Below are 13,038 nucleotides of genomic sequence, written 5' to 3'. Positions count from 1 at the left end.
GAAAAAAACATGCATGTTCAGTCCCTATTCTAGAGCAATTTGCTTGCTACTTTCTTCCATTCAGTATATGCAGTGTAAAATGGAGATGGGGCTGTGAATGTCAGGATGGATCAGGGAGACTACTGTTAGTGAGCTCTGAAAACTTTGTTCTCTTAATCTGTATCAATTTAGCACTTGCTGTCCTTGAGAGTGAACTCTTGTGGTAAAAACCAGTACCATTGGCGAGAAAAAACAGAACCATAGAATGGCCTGGGTTGGCAGGGAACTTAAAAGGTTATCTGGTTCCAACCCCCTAGCCACGGGCAGGGATGCCACCCCTTAGATTAGGTTGCCCAGGGCCTCGTCCAGCCTGGCCTTGAACACCTCCAGGGATGAGGCATCCACAGCTTTGCTGGGCCATAGACCAGTGAGTATAGCTTTTGCGTAACATCTACTAGCAAGTTTGAATCATGCTTTCCCCTACTCGTCTTTAGGTGTAGCATTTTTCCTTATGAATTTCTCTCATTTGAGAGGGCTCAACTGTATATAGAGAAATAGGATACACTGATGTTTTCCCGTGTTAGTTATTCCTCAATTTAAACTTTTATGGTTTGAAGCTTCTGAATGAAAACATAATTCATGATGGCTTTTGCAGCTCTGGAGTCCAGATTTAGAAACAGATCGTTTATTTAGTAGCAGGGTGTCCTTAAGAGTACTGGCAAATGCCAGTAATCCTGACCTGAACATTGAAAAATTTGTTTCTAATATACCCACATCACTGTGACTTTCAGGATTATATGTTAGCTGTTACAGCTTCTTTTTGTGACCCTGAAGAAGAAAGGAAAAAAAGTTTTTTTTTTTTTTTTTTTCCTTCTTTTTTTAAACAGTATGGTGTCCTGAAGTAGTTTCTTTGTCTTCTGGTAATTGTCACCATTATTTCTTATTATATTGGACAGTCTGTGTTTTCGTATGTATTTATTTTGGCTTTGAAACAGCATGTAAGTTCTTTATCTTATTATTGTAATTAAACTGCACCACAAATGTTGTATGTCTTATCTTTAGAGGAAAATAGACATTAAAATATCTCCAGATAAACGAACTCCGTTTTGATCTCTCTTCCCCCTTGTTTCAATTTTTGATGTTTTTACATCTTGTTTAAAAAGCTAGTATCCCAAAGCTGACTGGTGTATGTTAAGTTTTGGCCAAACAGTTCTTTTAAATGTAATGGGAGGTCTATAAGTGATGGGTGGCCCAAAATCCAAAGTCACCATTCTATTCAAATAAACACACAAAGAAAGTATATGCAGGACCTTTAACTCTTACAGGAGCTTGGCTGTGTGCCATGCTTCTGACTTAATGGAATTGCTGATTTCAGGGTTGCCTGGGGCCACAACCACAAATAAGCATATATATCTCTGAGGTCATTGAAACCATTTTTATTATTTTCATAGCTATTGGAAATAAGTCACCTGGCTTGATTTATATATAAAATTGCAGAATATCAGCCCACAGAAGTGACCTTTAATTTAAAATTTTCATCTGTTTTGTTGGCTTGTAGCAATGGTCTGTGATATTAAAATAACAGCAGCTCATATATCTAGAAATATCATTTTATCTTTCTCAATAGTTGATGGTTAAGCATTCACTCTAAGTATGGGATTCAAGTCGAGTGCCTTCTGGTGAAAGGATCCTGATAGTGCATGCTGCTGCAGCTCCCTGTTAGACTTGGTTCCATTTCCAAGGGTGGGACGTCGAACCCCCAGTGAGTCTGGAAACGTGATGGTGACTTTGTGGGTTTCTTGTGGGCTCACAGCGCCTCTCACGAACATCTGCCTCTGTTCTTCACTGATTTCTACAGGCTTTTATCCTACAACTGAATTAAGAAAGAATGAGAGAGGGTGATGAAGCGGATTTGAATGAGATAGGTATGGCTTATTGCTTGCAATATTTGGGTAAGGTTTCCTAATGCATTTGGATAGCATTGTCTTCTTATCTCAGCATTTCTTCAGAATTCATCGAAAGAACACAGCAGTCTGTGCTGAAAAATGAATAGGCCTCCAGTGCTACGTTGTCTTCGTGGATGGGACGGGTGCATTGGATAGCTGTATTTATTGGCTGTATGTCATAATTCATTTCTCAGTGTTTGCCTGTGTATCCCATGTTAAGAAGCTGGGATATTTATGATGCACGCACAGCATTATTATTCCAAACAGCTAATTTCCTGTGAAGAGAAATAAATCTTGAATTCCCAATAACTTTGTAGCAAGATGCAGTGTAGAGCCCCAGAAGAAGACGCAAGTCTTGTAGAGCAGAAACTGCTTATTCCTTATGTTACTCTACATTGGTTTTATTATGCAGAAATAAATACATCCTGCTGTTTTATATGCTCTAGCAAACTATAATTTTCTTCATTAAACTTTCAGTGGCTTGTAATGCCATGGGAGACAGCAAAGAGGGAGCCTTGAACTCTGCAGAGGTAACCTTCCCCAGCTCTGTAGGTGATAGGTGTATGCACTGTAGTTTATGTAAAGATTCAAAAGGGGCTGCTTCTCTTTGGGGACTAGGGGTGGGGTGGGGTGAGGCATTGCAATTTATTTCTTAGATGATTTATATATTAAACACATGTAGATCCCTAGCAGAAAACCAACTCTGTTCAAGTTACAGGCATGTAAAGTTGAAGCTTCTCTCTGAGGTGAAATTTAGTATTTTTTCCAGCCTTCTGTGAGAAGCTGAGGTATTTGAAGAGAATACGTTAGCCTTGTCAACAAATACAACACTGTAGTACCCACCGTTTTTCTCTTTCTGAAGTCTGTACGTGCTGACTAACCTCTCCAGGCAGTCTGTTCGCTGGTTCCTTTGGATCACTTCTGTTCCACTCGGTTGCGTCTCTCCCTTCTCATCTATCCAAGACTCTTTTTCCACATTTCAAGTTTCTTCCTATTCTGATCTCAACCAACCCTGCTTGTGTGAATAATGAAGGCAAAATTATTACTGTCCCTTAGCAGTGCTAGAATTTAAGAGATGACACACAACTTCCACGTTACTAAAACACTGCGTATGAATTGTTTCCCTACAAACCATTTCTGTGTTTGATGTGGACTACTAAAAGAAGCAAACTGTTCATAATTTTTTTTAAAGCTTTCGGTAGTACTTGTGCTTTATGTTCTCTTCTATTGGCTTTCCTCTGTAGTTGTCTTTAGGCAGAACCTACAGCTGTCATTGTTAAAAAGCCAGAGTTATGAAATACCGTAACCTTTTGTGGCATTCACATTCCTCAGCTACCGGGAAAAATGTAGTCCTCTGTTGTGCTGCTGTCAAGGGTTTTTGGACTTAAATGTTACGGTAGGAAGTTGAGCCTAGCGGCTAACTATTGGCTTAATCTTCCCAGAGATCTTCATTTTTTAAAAGGGTACTTCTTAGGAAAGTTAAACCTGCTTTATAAAAACACATAAAATGGCACACAAATCACTAGTGGAGAAAAAGTGCAAGCAGATTTGCTAGTGTAGAATTGGAGACTCTTAAAAATCTGGCCATTTCCATTCAGTGCTGGTTTCTTTTGTAGTTCTGCTTAACTTTACTTAGCTGTAATAGTATAGTTGGGAAGGTTGATCTCGTACATGATTCTAGTAATGGCTTCAGTTTCCCTGAATTGCTGTCTGAGATCCTTATTACTTAGTGCCTGCATCCCAACAGCTGCTCAAAAACACAGGAAGAAATGGTTTCTGGTTGTTTTGTTTTTGTGCTTGGAAATCTAAAAAGTCTTCTGAAAGACTATAAAAGCTTATCCCAATTGCACTTGATTACATAACCCTACTGGTTTCAGTGACATAAATTGGAGGTTATTCCAATGCTAATGTGGATTAGCGCTAATAACGCAGAAATCAGAATTTGATCCTGTGTGTTCTGATAACATAATTCAACTAATTTGTCATTTCCTGGCTTTTTAGCTCAATCTTTGACAGCATCCTTTAAAATCCTCTGGAGTATGTTCGGTGCAGACTACCACGTAATGGTGACTATAAAGTCCTTATTTTCTTTACTAAAATAACTGTGATTAGTCCTTTTATGTCAATCCCAAGCTGTTGCTGCTACCTGGGTGCTCTTAACCACGGAATTAAGAGAAAATAAAATTTATTTTAAACATTGCAGTAGGCTTAGATTTCTAGTGTTTCACAATTGCTATGGCGTGCCACAAAGATTTGTTCCCTCTAATGGATCTCTGCATCTGGGATTGAGGCACAAAGATGAAACAAATCACTAAAACTCATTTTAACCTTTTTTTTCAGTGGGATCAACACCTTCCGAATGGGTGGGTGCCAGCCTGCTCTGTTAAAATATGCTTATGAAGGGCTTCCCACAGTGCTTTTGTAGAAAAGTTGGAGAGCTGGAAAGAGAAAGTTCATTCATCCAAGACTTACTGAACTACTTAGAGGGGGGAGAGCAGGGGAGGGTGGGGGGTGGGCACTTCCAGGAATTTGTCTGACCTGTCTTCTGTGGCAAAGACTAAGGGTAGAGTTCAACTCCATCCATCACAAATGTTTTCTAGCCAGATTTTGGCCCCTGTGTATATTCTGTAGGAAATTTGTTTAATAGAAATCCTCTTCTGACAAGGAAAAATGCTGCACTTTTTTTTTTTTTAATTTTTAAATCTTCTAAAAAGATACTTTAATTACTTTGGTAGATTCACTAGTGAGTAAACTATCAACAGAGAGCAATGTAAACCTAAGATTTTATTTTAACATCTTAAATGTTAAAATTTCATGCTGCTTTTCTTCCATCAAGTTAAACATGCTTTGCTTTGTATGTTGGTTGGTGTTTCTCTTTTTGTCCTCAGATAGTTTCACTGAAATGGCAGTATCTTTGAATATCTTCACTGAAATGGCAGCATCTTTGATTCATGTGTGTAGCTGGACTTTGGAGCTGACTCAGCATAATTTAGTTGCTCAATCCTCAGGGAGAGCTTCCTTGACCTCCTAATATTATTTAGTGTATTGCTATAAATAGTGCTGTCACCACAGTCACATGTGACGGCATATCAGAAAAGTTAGTAAACTGGAGTTGGAAAACAGTGATAATTTTGGACCAGTGGCATCTGTTGGGTTCCTTAGACCAGACTGATTTTAAAAAAGAAAAAAAAATATTTTTTTTCCACTTCCCCTCTATATAGAAGTTGCTGTCTAAAGATGGCACTTTTTGAAGTTTTAATATATTTATGTGGGCAGTATCTCATGTACAGAATTGGGTGCCTTCTGAAGGCATGTACTAAATGTACTAATGTACTAATTTTGTACTAAAAATGGATGATGCTACAAGAAAAGATACCTAAGTGTTCTGCTTTTTTAGTACAAAAAAAAAAAGAAAATAATTAAGTCCTCAGAATAACTGTTTGTAAGATACTGAAGTGTACTTAACCTTAATGGAAAATGCTTGTGCTGTACAATATGATTAAATGAAAAATCTGCTATTATTTTCTTCTCAGAAAGAGCAGTCAGGCATTGAAATGGGTTGCCCAGGGAAGTGGTGGCGTCACCATCCGTGGGGATGTTCAAGGAGAGGCTGGATGTGGCACTTAGGGACATGGTTTAGCAGGTGACATTGGTGGTAGGGTGACAGTTGGACCAGATGATCTTGGAGGTCTTTTCCAACCTTAATGATTCTACGATTCCATGATTCTATGATAGCCTTTAGATAGGGAAGGGGATGAAAAGTGGAAAATGCTTATTTTCCTACTTACTTTCCTACATAAAATTAATTGTGCATTTTTACAGGTATGCAGAGAAGGAACTTAGTCTATGAAATTTGGAACAAAAAATCATGTCCAGCTTGAGGTTAGGACAATGCAAATATTGTATTAAAAATTTTAAGTGCAGTGTTCATAAGCACTTGCAAAATGATCTTGGCACTTGGTTTTCTAAAGCCTGATGCTTTTTGATGGGAAAATTTGTCACCACATTACAATCTTAGATTTTTTTTTTTTTCCCAACTTTTGGTTTCTGGTAGTTATCAATGTGCAAATGCTTTGTTTCCAGTTGTTGAGCAGGAGGAGGAGCTGGAAGGCAAGCATTCAGTAGAAATTTTGGGGCATGTCATCAGCCTACATCTTTGTGTGTGCAATTGCTGTGGGTCAGAACACTGTTTTTACGCATTTATGCAACTTACAGATGGGGTTGAAGGGAGGGAAGGGGAGACTCTTTCGAGAGAGGAGAATTTGGGGTGTACACAAATTCCATGGCTGATAGCTTTTAGCATTGAGGGATCTGGGCTTTGCAGTGCTTTGAATAAAGGAAGGAAAGCCACTGTGATTTTGACTGCTGTCTGAATCAGTTGACTCTTGCAGTGAAATATTACCAACAGTAGCTGGTCTGGGGCTGCCTTTTTTTTTTTCCTCCCCCAAATATGGACATTTCTTCAATATGGGTTCTAAAGCTAGTGTAAGGTTAAAGTTGACCTCTGGGTATTTGTTTTCACTAAACAGATTTAGTAGGATAACTTTTAGTTAAAGCAGTAAAACTTTAAGTTTAGACCATACCTCTGTTAATGAAGGCTTTCTGGGCGCCTAAATAAAAGGCTTGAGTTAAGGAATTTATACAAAATAAATTGACACTTCCCTTTATAACCAAACCACACTCCCTCACGTAACCTCCTCTCCTTCCCCCCAAGTAAAAGATAAAAAGGACGCTGTCTGTACATTATGTACATTATGTTGTGGTTCAGAAGCTTCTCCTCTACTCATTATTTCTATATTTATGTGTGTACGTGTTCCTGGGCATTCTTTTCAATGCTTCACTAAAAATAAAAGTCAGCTGCCTAAAAAGTCTTTCAGGCTTTAAATTGGGAGTACACAAGAAGCTTGTGTTTAGGCATAATTATGCACAATCACCCTGAACTTTCTGAAACTGTTGTCAATAAATAGACTTGAATCACAAAAGATGTAAGTTTTAAAAAATTAAATGACTGAGCTTTGCTTCCTCAGAATAGTCTGCCATGTACTGAAAAGAATATAGAACTGTTAGTGGGACTGATATGTGACTGATAAGCTCTTCAGTAGTGGTACAGGAGGTATGCCTTGTTTTTCATATAATTGTTTAAAATATACATGTTTTGGAAAGGCTTTATGTATATTCAGTAGGTGGCTTGTCAGAAAAAGTAGTTTAATGTCTGTCCTATGAATCTAGCTAAGAGTCTCAACATTTCCACTGTAACTACTGTATTCTCAAGCCTTAAAATGTCTTTTTCCTTAGAGATAATTGTACTGTTGTGAGTAGCTGTATGGTGAAATGGCAAAAAAAATAATATTTATGTTTTATTTTCTCAAAGGGAAGTAGGGAAGAGAAATAGGGTACTGCCATGTTCTTCTGTGGAACAGTAAATCTAATAAGGCCTGCTGGGCCCACTTTTATCATCTAAAATAGATTTGAAAAGGGCAGCAGAGGTTTCAGCTATGAATTCTGACCACGCTTCAGAAGCTTGGAATTACATTTTTACCCATACATATATATATATGTGCGTTTGTGTGTGTGCACGTGTGCGTGTGTGAAATAAATCATGAGCTACTGCCAGGCAGTAGTTTGCACTGAAGAATATTTGTAAAGAATAATTTTTAATATGTATTTGAAGGAATATGTTATCAGGCAAATACTGAATATCTTGAAGTCTTAGGGGAACAGGATTAGAAAATTTGTATTACGTGGTGTGGTGGGGAGAGGTTAGCGTATGTAACAGCTGTGAGAAAAGGAGAAAACATTTTCTGGTTTAGTAATTTAACCATTTTTTCAATAAATGCTTCTTTGTAGACCTATTGTACAAGTAGGTGAAGAAATGTGGGGAACAGACACAAAGACAGGAGCTCATCTTCTCCCACTGTGTGTATCTGCTACCTCCTGAGAGAAACCTGATGGTATGCCATTGTTTGGAAACAGAAATTATTAATTTCTTTTCTTGCTTCCCTCCAGCATGTTTCTTACCTGTGTCTGAATAATCAACTAGTCCTAAACCAGGCAGTTGACATCAGAGTTTCAGATTTCACATAGTCCATCTTTTAGTGTTTGTTACGTCAAGCAAAAGATTGAACTGAGAGGAAGTGAGGTGCCCTTAGGGTTAATATTAAAGCCAGATTCTTTTAGCATATGAGGACACACTTAGAAACGAAAGGGCTTATAGTATGGAGAAGGATACAGTCTGAAGCCTTTATGGTTAGCTTTTGAAATATTTATGTTCTGGGAGGAAAAGATTTTTCAGGCCAACTCAACCTTCTTGTAACCAAAGTGTTTTGAACCTTTAGCAGCTTAAAGTTTTCAAAGCTCTTTTGGTCAATAAGAAAATCAATGCTTGCAGCATGCTTCAGTGTAGTTAAAGCAGTGCTTGACAGCACCTGGTGTTATATATGGGTACCACCACTGGTTCAGGATGCCATTCCTTCTTCAGAATAACACTGTGCGTCTTTAGTTGGAAAGTTAGAGAGGTCTAGAAAGCTACAGCCGGTGGGCTATTGAATTGTAGCCTACTGGTGGAAGAATCAAACCACAACTGATGGAATTGAAGTTACCTTGTTAAATGTATTTATTTCCATTATACTCTACAAATGTGCATTGTGTATTTTAAATGATCGATTCCTTTAAAAGACATTGTGCAGTTTAGAAAAATCTTAGAAAGTCTACATCTATATTGTGAAACAAGACCATAACTTTTGACAGTGATTTTTTTTTTATTGATTTTTTTCTCTGTCTTCCTTTTTGATGGCACTTGCAAGTATGTGAGGGTATAGTATAGTTGTCTCACTGATGGATCTTTCCATTCTGCTTATATCTAATACAGGAAAGTATCACCCCAAAAGTTTTATGAGAAAGACACTACTTACAGTCCTGTTACTTGTGGTTTCTGTTTGTTCTGGTACTAAACTTAAGTTGGCTATGAAATTACTGTTAAAGGACAGTAGTATTCCAAAACCTGTAAATAATGTTATCATTTATTTATATACTCTCCTATACAAACTGCATAGTTAATAGCTTTCACCAGCAGTTATACAAGATAGGAATATTATATTAAAAATATATCATCTTTCATGTATGAGCGCTGAGTTGGATGCATTCAGGTATTTCTAAACAGGAAGAAAAGGACTGAACTATTGGGAGAATTTAGCTAAGCACTAGTTTACTGACACTTTATTTCCCTTTGGTGGTGTTAGATATTGCTTTAATTAGTTTAAAATATGATTTGAATGTAGGTGTTTTTTCTGCAGTGTTTGGTGTGTATAGTCCTGGTCTCACAGCCAGCAACTCAGGATCCTATATATCACTTAGCTACTTGTTACCCAGTATTTCCTGTCTGAAAACATCTGAGTTATTGGCCGTTCTTTAGAGATTCACCTAAATATTTGTTCTTAAGAGAAGCTGATAGCTGCAATCTGAAACCCAGAGGATGCACGTAATTTGGTCTCCTGCAGGTGTCCCTAGTCAATATACAATACAGATACCTTTTTTTTTGTGAAGTGGCACCGATAAGTTTTTACAGCCTGCTGGAGTTGTATGTAGATAAATTCCACTTTCACAACTGTTGAGAAGGAATGAATTTTAAAACAGAACATCCAAGATATAATTGCCGCCAGACATCTACAAGAACGATAACTAGTTCCCTTGAGTCTATAATTAAACATTTAAATGAATGAGTTTTCATGTACTTATGCTTATTGCTCATAAGACATATCTATGCACGAGATAGTATTTTCTGATTTTTTTTCCTTTTATGCTGTTAATACAGACTATATGTATACTGTAGTCTGTGGTCATGTATGAGAATTGTCCAAAGTATGACAATTACAGAGTCATAGAATATCCTGAGTTGGAAAGGACCCACAAGGATCATGAAGTCCAATTCCTGGGTACGCACAGCACCACTCAAAAATCAGACCATGTGTCTGAGAGTGTTGTCCAAACGCTTCTTGAACTCCAGCAGGCTCGGTGCCAAGACCACAGCCCTGAGGAGCCTGTTCCAGTGCCCGACCACCCTCTGGGTGCAGAACCTTTCCCTAACACCCAGCCTGACCGTCCCCTGTCCCAGCCCCATGCCGTTCCCTCGGGTCCTGTCGCTGTCCCCAGAGAGCAGAGCTCAGCACCTGCCCCTTCGCTCCCCTTGTGAGGGAGCTGCAGGCTGCCATGAGGCCTCCCCTCAGCCAATTGTTCTCTCATCACATTATATATTTATCTAGCTGTATGCTGAATATTTTGACCAGAAGGATACTGTGAGAAACGGTAAAAAAATCTTCACTGAAATCCAAGAAGATGACATCAACTGGCTTCCCTTGGTCAACTAGATGGGTGACCCTGTCATAAAAGGAAGTTTGTTAAGTGGGACCTTCCCCTCGTGAACCTGTGTTGGCTATGACCAACGACCACGTTGTCCTTCAGGTGTTTTGCAGTAACTTCCAGAATAATTTTCTCCATAATTTTAGTGGGCACTACAGTTAGACTGACAGGCCTGTAATTAGCAGGGTCTTCTTTTTTGCCCTTCTTGAAAACAGGGACAACGTTTGCCATCATCCAGTCAACTTGGACCTCTCCAGATTCCCAAGACCATTGAAAAATAATTGAGAGAGGTCTCATGATGACATCAGACAGCTCTTTGGCTACCTTGCAATGAATCCCATCAGGCCCCATAGACTTATATGCATATATAACAGACAACCATCTATATTAGATGTAGGCATGTACAATAGATGATGTCTGTTGTTTGCCTGCTTTCTGACCACACATCTGCCTAACAAATAGCCTGTGAGTAGTTTGGAAAGGTAGATTCAGCTACTGTGTATCTGGGAGATGTGAAGCTAATTTCTACTCCAAAAAAGAGTCTCTGGCAGTTTTTTTTTTCAGGCTTGTTGTCTCTATAGGTAATGTGTAATCTCGTAAGCGTCCTTAGCATGACTCGTTAAGATATACTGTAAAAACGCTCTAGGGTACTTTTCCATTGTTATTTATGAAAAGGGAGTAAATGAAAAATATTCTAAAATGATCTTGAGGAAAAACAAGGAAGAACCTCCAAGTAGAGACTTGCCAGTCCATCACTGCCTATCTGTTTTATGTGAGAGAAGGCTGGGCAATAGCTTCCTGTGTGCACATTTGGGAGTTCTCCTTTTTCTTAAAAATATGTTCCATACTTCAAATGCTGATGTTCATTTTCAGCATATGGGGACCATTAGCAATATTGAAGCTGGACATATGGCTTAACGCGTTAAATCACTTTAGAATGTTGCATCTGTTTTTTTACCCTGGTGTTAACACCTGGATCGGTTTAGCACTAGTGCAGAAGTTTAGGACATATAGAGCTGTTAATTTTAAAAACATCTGGGCTTTTTTGTATGCATGTATATGTGCGTGTGTGAACTGCTGGGTCTCCAGCATTATTTGAGTTTGATGAAAAAAATCTTACTTGAATTGTGATGAAGGTGTGTACTGACCCAGGCAAATCAGCAGTTTATAAAGCAGGAGGCAGAAGGAATCTTTTGAGTAGATAAGCAGATGATTTTCCCGTGCAGCTTTTGTCTTTCTTCCGACTTCTATTTTTAAAGTATTGATAGCTGGCTATGATTCTTTTTTTTTTTTTTTCCCCCTCTCAAACCGATCCATTTGTTGTACACTGAATAAGATATCCCGCTCTCCTGGGATGCGTGAAATGGGCAGGCATTAAAAATTGACGAAAGCGAGTTCCCTGGCTGAGTCTGCAAGCCTTATCTGAGGCTGCTTGAAAGTAAAAATGCCAGTTGTGTTGGAGCTTTGAAAAACGGCTTTCCCTTGTGACCTGCTGCCTTTTAGCGAGAGCAGAGTTTACAGCTCTTTTTAAGAGTGATGACTGCAGTTGGCGAGTTTCTCTCGTTATGCCCATTAGCAAGATTGGACTAATCTGCAGGACGTAACCTGGAGGTAAACTGTGAGTGAAGGAGAAGGAGAAGACAAGGCTAAAAAGGCGTTTTGTAGTTTCCTTTATCCCAGAGTCTTTCCTGAAGCCAGCAATTAATAACATTTTCTATCTGTGGAGAGCCCCAGTCGCTGCGAGTGCAGAGGCATTATAAAGGACATGTCAGCACTGCCTGCCAGGGCATTAAGAGGGACGGCTTTTAAAATTGCCGTTGAAATCAGTGACTAAGCACCACTACTGCAGCAGAATTAACAGCTTGTTAATTTAATAATTAAAGAAAGATGGGGCCGCGCTAGATAGGAGCAGGGCAGCTGGGGGCAGCTGGGCCAGGCCATGGGCCTGTGGGAGGGCCTGGCTCAGGGGGCCCATGGCTGGGCCTGGCCAGGCTGTGGGAAGCTGGAGACTTTTTCTGCTTTTGATTCTTAGAGCAAAATGGCTTAGAAATGCCTGGCTCTGGTACCTCAGATATTCATTTTCCTGCATCCTGTTGTGCAGTCAAGTGAAATGTTGACCGAATGTGGATTTTATTACGTTTGATAACGTGAAATAGAGTAGCAGTTGAAGCTTAAGTAGCCAATGTGAGACGTGCTTCTTTGCTGTCTGACATCTAGCTTCATCTCTTGCATTAGTGTTTCCAGTATCCCAAAACATTAACTAGACTATTTTGTTGTTGTTACATTCAAACATTTAACAAAAAATAATTGTGTGGAAAGAACTTTATTTCAAATCCTGTCTCACAGAGGGTCCAACATTTGATATGACTGGGCTGTTAAGTAAGCTGGAACCAGCAGTTCCTGTATTTTTCATGCTGACAGGTATTAACCTATGCTACCTTTACACGCATGAGAAACTACATATATTTCACAATTGTCTGATGAATTTTGTAGCCAAATACAGGGTGATCAATACTGTATCTACAAGGCTTGCTGTTTATTTTTTTTAAATATGAGCAGGACTGAACAGGAAAGGATCAGGCTTGCATCAAATTTGTTCTTAAGGCTGTAAATAAAATTTGACTGAATTAATGCCTTCAGAATATACAATAGCTTTCTTTATGATTTTGAGGAAAGCAGTTTACTTTTGGCAAGGAAGAGACCAACAAGGGGATACATGCTGCGTGGGAAGGAATGGTAGGGCAGCTGTTCACTTAGA

General features: G+C 38.9%; 1 protein-coding gene across 4 annotated transcripts in view; it reads left to right on the top strand.

The window, feature by feature from the left end:
• TMTC2 (transmembrane O-mannosyltransferase targeting cadherins 2) overlaps positions 1-13,038 on the top strand; it is a 254,999-nt gene that overhangs the window by 89,011 nt on the left and 152,950 nt on the right. Inside the window, exon 2 of one of the 4 annotated variants that reach the window (XM_083821391.1) lies at positions 7,773-7,876. The exons of 2 other annotated variants lie outside the window; for them this stretch is intronic. The gene's annotated coding sequence lies outside the window, so the exon portion shown is untranslated. Of the gene's footprint in view, positions 1-7,772; positions 7,877-10,277; positions 12,702-13,038 lie in introns of those variants that run through there. One more of the 4 variants, XM_083821392.1, reaches the window with a different exon arrangement.

The sequence above is a fragment of the Anser anser genome (assembly GCF_964211835.1).
Source record: "Anser anser genome assembly, chromosome: 1".
NCBI classification, from domain to species: Eukaryota; Metazoa; Chordata; class Aves; order Anseriformes; family Anatidae; genus Anser; species Anser anser.
The sequence above is the reverse complement of the archived record's forward strand: the minus strand, read 5'-3'. Positions and strand labels throughout refer to the sequence as shown.